Source organism: Triturus cristatus, chromosome 2_1 (genome assembly GCF_964204655.1).
Source record: "Triturus cristatus chromosome 2_1, aTriCri1.1, whole genome shotgun sequence".
Classification (NCBI taxonomy): domain Eukaryota; kingdom Metazoa; phylum Chordata; class Amphibia; order Caudata; family Salamandridae; genus Triturus; species Triturus cristatus.
In genome coordinates this window covers 1190995010-1191001009 of record NC_140581.1, presented here as the reverse complement: position 1 = coordinate 1191001009, position 6000 = coordinate 1190995010, and positions in this window count along the sequence as shown.

Below are 6000 nucleotides of genomic sequence, written 5' to 3'. Positions count from 1 at the left end.
TCAGGGAATGTCATTAATCATCCGCACTCAGGGAAAGTCATCAAACTGAGATACAAGGGAGATTGTAACAGTCGGAATGTGATTTACACCATTAAGTGTCCTTGCGGACTCTTATATGTGGGTAAAACCTCACGAAAAATTTAAATTCGGATTTCGGAACATAAAAGTTCAATCCGGACTAAAAACCAGAAGTCCCATTTAGCCACACATTGGATTGAACATCAACACACTATAGCTCAATTAAAGTTCACAATACTTGACGTGGTACCTCTAAAATTGGATTCAGACACCTCCAGAATACTGTCACAAAGAGAGGTTTGGTGGGTTAAATTTTTATACACACTTGTACCAGGAGGATTAAATGATAAAATAGAATTTGTTTGCTTCCTGTAAATACATCAAGATTGTAAGTACTGTCCTCACCATTTCTTTGCGGGCAACTATACTTTGCTTTTACACCTCTTGTCAGCATGATCTTGTGGAGTTGAGATTTAATCACAACCAATTAAGAGAGCATATTCTTTGTGATCTGTATTAGTTTCTGTTTCTTACTTTCTTCAAAAGTTATGCTTTATTTTTATTTTTTCATTTTTATTTTCTCACGGATGGTGCACATTACATGAGATTTGTTCATTCATTTACACATAAGCTTTAGAGTTATTAGCAAGCCACACCATTCTTGGTGGCAACGTTGTCTATATTCAAGGAATTTCATGTAATTGCATTTTCATTACATCAGAGATCAGCTTCGAGCGGGCGCCGGGCGCGCCATCTTAGATTGGGACCAGTGGAGGGCTTTAGAATTAGTCCTTCCTTTAACATCATTGCACGCGCACAGCGCGGGTACAATACACACATGCCACAGCTGATTCGAGAGATCGCCAGTAACTGCGCACGCTCGTGGTGACCGCGTTCATTTTTCAGGCCAGAAGCAGCAGCGGGTCCAGAGCGTTTAAGAACTTAGGTAAAGAATACTGAGAATTGTTTAGATGCAACAGCTTAGAATACGTGGGTTTTGAGGGATAATTATGAGAACTTGGTTTGCTTCAGTCATTAATCAGAGGATGTGGTATTGTTGGGGTTCTTTCCGTGTTCAGGTTCTTTGCACGGAACCTGGAATGAAGGTTCCGTGCAGGGAATGTGGAGCGGTCGGGGTTGGCAGTTGCTGCCGGGGGTTCTGTGTATCTGGATCGCAATAAAGGAGCTCTACCAATCTAACCTGGTATCTTCTTTTCATTGGCGACGGGCTGGTCCAGCTTCCAGTCCCCCTTCACCTGTTCCGTGATTCTGTTTTTTTTTCTGCCTGCACTGCTGTCGATACACGGCAAACACGAAGAAATTGAGCGTCATCGAGCTGCGGGGTTGGTGGACCTGGAATCTTCCTCCGCTCCTCTTCATGCCAACGACGATCCTCAGCGGTGAGGTGTATTTTGGTTTTTCCCCTCTTTCTGGCGATTTGTTCGGCGCGTAGATCGGCGCGCGGCGTCAGCGCAAGCGTCACCCTCTGACGTTCCTTGCCTGGTTGTTTGTTGTTTACTGTAACCTTGGCAATTGGCGTTTCCGAAGCATGCGCTTTGGATTAAGGCCGTGCGAGGAGTTCAGCGCTAATTCCTGTTGTTCTTTCAAAAGCGAAGGGTGACTTGTCGACATGGCAGATAGAATAATACAGAAGGAGCATTTTTAACCTGCAATCCATAGCTTTGTGGAGATGTACAGTCATATACACGTGAAAGCATTTATTAGCAGAAGAAGACATTGTACGGTTATTTACACATGAAAGCATTTTCAAGCAGAAGAAGGCAATTTTGAAGTTTTATTAGTATTTTTATTTTGTCGTTTAAAAGACACTTTTGGTAGCAGTGGAAAGATTCCAAAGTGGCATTTGCAGGATAGTGTTCATCTTAAGTGGCAGCAACTCACCCACGCAAGATTAACAATGGATAACATTGCTGCTCCACCTCCATTTCTACAGTTACCTGGTCCTCCTCCTATGCTATGGCAACAATGGAAGGCCACTTTTGAGGCTTATTTGGAAGCAATCGATGGAGATACTTTCACATCCTAGAAAAAGAAGGCCTTACTAATGTACAATGTAGGTGCTGAGGCCAGGTCAATTTTGCAAACTTTACCTCTGGAGTCGGTGAGGACGTGCACCAGCGGAGGTGAAGATGGGGATGCACTAATTGTTGATGATTATGCTTCCTTAGTAAAAACTCTCGATAAAAGGTTTAATCCTAAGCGCAATGTAGTCCTGGAACGGCACAAATTTTTACAGCGTGCACAGATGCCTGGTGAATCCATTGATGACTTTGTTGCTGCTCTCAGAATTTTGGCTCTTAAGTGTAACTATAGAGAATTTCGCGATGAAATAATTCGCGATCAGCTTATTGAGCGCACATGTGACAAGAAAGTTCAACAGAAGCTTCTATCCTCTGATGATCCTGACCTTGAGACTGCTCTTATCTTGGCAAAGAGTGTTGAACATTCTCAACTCTGTATGAAAGAGTTAAATACACCCGTATCGACATCTGAAACCACTTCTGCATCTGAGGTCAAGCTGGTCACCACAAAAGCTCCTGTTAAATTAGTCAAGGGTACTAACGTCAATGCTTCCCGGACACCATCTGTGTCTAATTCCCCGAAAACAAGAGTTGAACAACATCCTTCGTGTTATCGTTGTGGTAGCACCTCTCATCTGGGAAACTTCAAGTTTTGTTATGCCATAAATCAGACTTGCTTCAAGTGTGGGAAGAAGGGACACTTAGCGCGGATGTGCAAAGCAACTGTACCACATAGGGTACCTCCTCGTACTGTGAGGGCCATAGAAGAGGACTGTGTGTATGAAGATGACGAACGTTACGAACTATTAATGTTATCTTCGTCATCTATACAAGAAGAAGGGTTTGTAGAAATAGCTTCTATCGGAGAGGGTCAAAGAAGGAAAAGTCCTGTGTGTATTATAAATGTGAATGGGAACGGCATGAAGTTTCTTGCTGATTCCGGTTCTCCTTTTACTCTCATTAATGTCAAGGATTTTAAAGGTTTGGGCAATATTCCAGTAGTCCACTCCAGTATAAGAATTTTTGCTTATGGTGGTAAAAGAGAGAAGGTGATAGGCAAATTCAAGGGGAACTTAGAATTCAAGGGTGATTGCATTTTCGGTACTGTATTTATAGTGGAGGAAGGTGCGAATTTGCTAGGATGGCATGAACAAGGCGAACTTGGAATCATCCTTGATCCAAATCATGCTGACATGGTTCTATCTAAACGGGAAGCTAGACAATATTATGCTAGTCTTTCGGATGTTGCTCCGGTGCATACTATCACGACTGATGTGTGCGTTAAAAATGATTGGATTAAGAGTTACCCTGAGGTTTTTAGTGGAAAGTTGGGCAAACTCAAGGGATTTCAACACCGCATTGTTCTCAAAGAAGGTGCAAGGGCTGTGGCGCACAAGGTACGGAAAGTACCACTCAGTATGCGTGGTGAATTGAGACATGAGTTAGAACGGTTATGCGCATTGGGGGTGATTGAAGCTATTGAAGGGTCTGAGTGGTTGTCACCCATTGTTTTAGCGCGCAAGGCCGATAAGTCTCTTAGGATGTGCGTGGACTTGCGCGATCTGAATGCGTGCATCTGGGTGGATCGACAACCTCTACCCAACATTAATGAGATGTTGTCGACTTTGGAGGGTGCCAAGTATTTTTCTTCTCTTGATATATCTTCTGCGTACCACCAAGTTGAACTGTGCAAGGACTCCAGACATCTTACATCATTTGTGACTCCTGATGGAGCTTTCCGATATTTACGTATGCCGTTTGGTTTGGCATCAGCTTCCGCAGTGTTCCAACGTCTCATGGGAAACCTGTTCAAGAACACTGTGGGGGTGGTGTTTTTCCAGGACGACATTCTTATTCACGGGAAGACCATACAGGAGCACGATGCTAGAGTTAGGCATGTATTGGACATAGTCAAGTCGAGTGGTTTGACATTAAGAAGAGACAAATGCAGATTTCTGCAAGAAGGGGTAGATTACCTTGGTCACCATATCTCCGCTAAGGGTGTAGAACCAAAAATGAAGTTACTGGATGCCATTAAGAATGCACCTGAACCTATGAACAAAGATCAATTACGCTCTTTTCTGGGGCTAGTTGAGTATTACGCAAAATTTGTACCCAACTTTTTAGATAGAACTGTATGTTTGTGTGGTCTTCTTAGGAAAAATGTGAAGTATACGTGGTCTGATCAATGTGCGTCTGATTTTAAGTTACTCAAGGAGGCTATAGTACATGCACAGCCACTTAAACTTTTCAACATCAATGACCAATGCATTGTCACCACCGACGCTAGCAATGTTGGTCTAGGCGCTGTTTTAATGCAGAAGAGATCGGACAATAGGGAAGAAATTATTGCTTTTGCTTCTAGAACACTTCGTGGTGCTGAAGAAACATATTCTACCATTGAAAAGGAAGCGTTAGCGCTATGGTGGGGTGTACAGTATTTTCATAATTTCCTGTGGGAAAACACTTTTGTTCTCAGGACTGATCATAAGCCTTTGGTAGACCTGTTTACCACCAAAGGTGGTGGTAGAGCTACGCCTCGTATTGCTAAATGGCAGTACAGACTGAATGAATTCAATTATTGTCTGGAGTATGTTGCTGGTGTGAAGAATTGTGTGGCTGACTGTTTGTCAAGGTTGCCTCTTTCTGATAGTGTCACTGAACCTGCAAATGATTTTGTGGAAATGGTGTGTGCAGTCAGTACTGTTGCTGATACGGGAGCTGCTTTATCTGAAGGGGATTGGAAACTGGCCATTTCTGAAGATGTGGAGCTTTGCAGGGTAATTGATTGGGTAACTCAGGGTTGGCCCAACAGTACTACTATTCCTGTGGAATTGATTCCTTACTCAAGAATTAGTGACGAGTTGTCTCTGGTTGATGGGATTTTGCGTAGGGGTGGGTTGCTGGTTGTTCCCTTGTCATTACGGAAGAAGGTTTTAGACTTAGCCCATGAAGGCCATTTGGGTATTCGAGCAATGAAGCGGAGGGTGAGGGAAGATTTTTGGTGGCCGGGTGTCGATAGGTCCATCGAACATTGCGTTAGGGATTGTGGTGCGTGTGTCTTGAGTGACAAATCTCAGGTAACTTGCCCATCCTCGGTCAGTCCCATTGCTGTCAAGGAAGCACCTTGGTTTAAATTGGCTTTTGATGTGGCTGGTCCATTCAGTGGTTTGGGGGGTTCTCCCAAATATGTGCTAGTTTTGATTGACTATATGTCCAAGTGGCCAGAGGTTAAATTTGTGGATGGTATCAACTCAAGTATTATTATTAAATTTCTGACGGAGGTTTTCCTTCGGGAGGGATTTCCAGAGGAATTGGTAACGGATAATGGTACGCAGTTGGTGTCCACTGAGATGCAAGATTTTCTGAGCAAGCATGGGGTCAAACATACACTTACCTCCCTTTATCATCCACGTAGTAATGGGTTAGTTGAGCGTTTTAATCGTGTCATCAAGGAACAGTTACAGTTGGCCTCCATTAATGGTCTTGATTGGAAGGTTGTGATTTCAGACGTGTTGTGGGCGATGAGGACTACCCCACACTGTAGTACTGGAATGTCTCCATTTTCTTTGTTGAGGGGGAGAGTTGCAGGTTCCAAGCTCAACAAAGATTAGATGCTAAGGAAGGTAGTGGATCCACTAAGGTTGTGTGTGGTGGCGGATGTTAGAGCTGCCACTCAAGCCAAGTATGGTTCTAATTGTTCCAAGCAGTCTTCTGTGTGTGAAGGGGATTGGGTAAGGATTAAGAAACCAGTTCTTGGGGAGGAGCCTAGCGCTTGACCAAGATGGCCGCGTGAGCCTTGAGCTCCCGCTACCCTCGCGCCCTCCGGCAATCATCCTGTCCTAAATCCTGATTTTCATGCACGGAATCCTGCAGATGAGTCACAGCTGGGGCGATTGACGTTGTCCGGGCCAAGATCGCCCACCGGGGACCGAAGTTG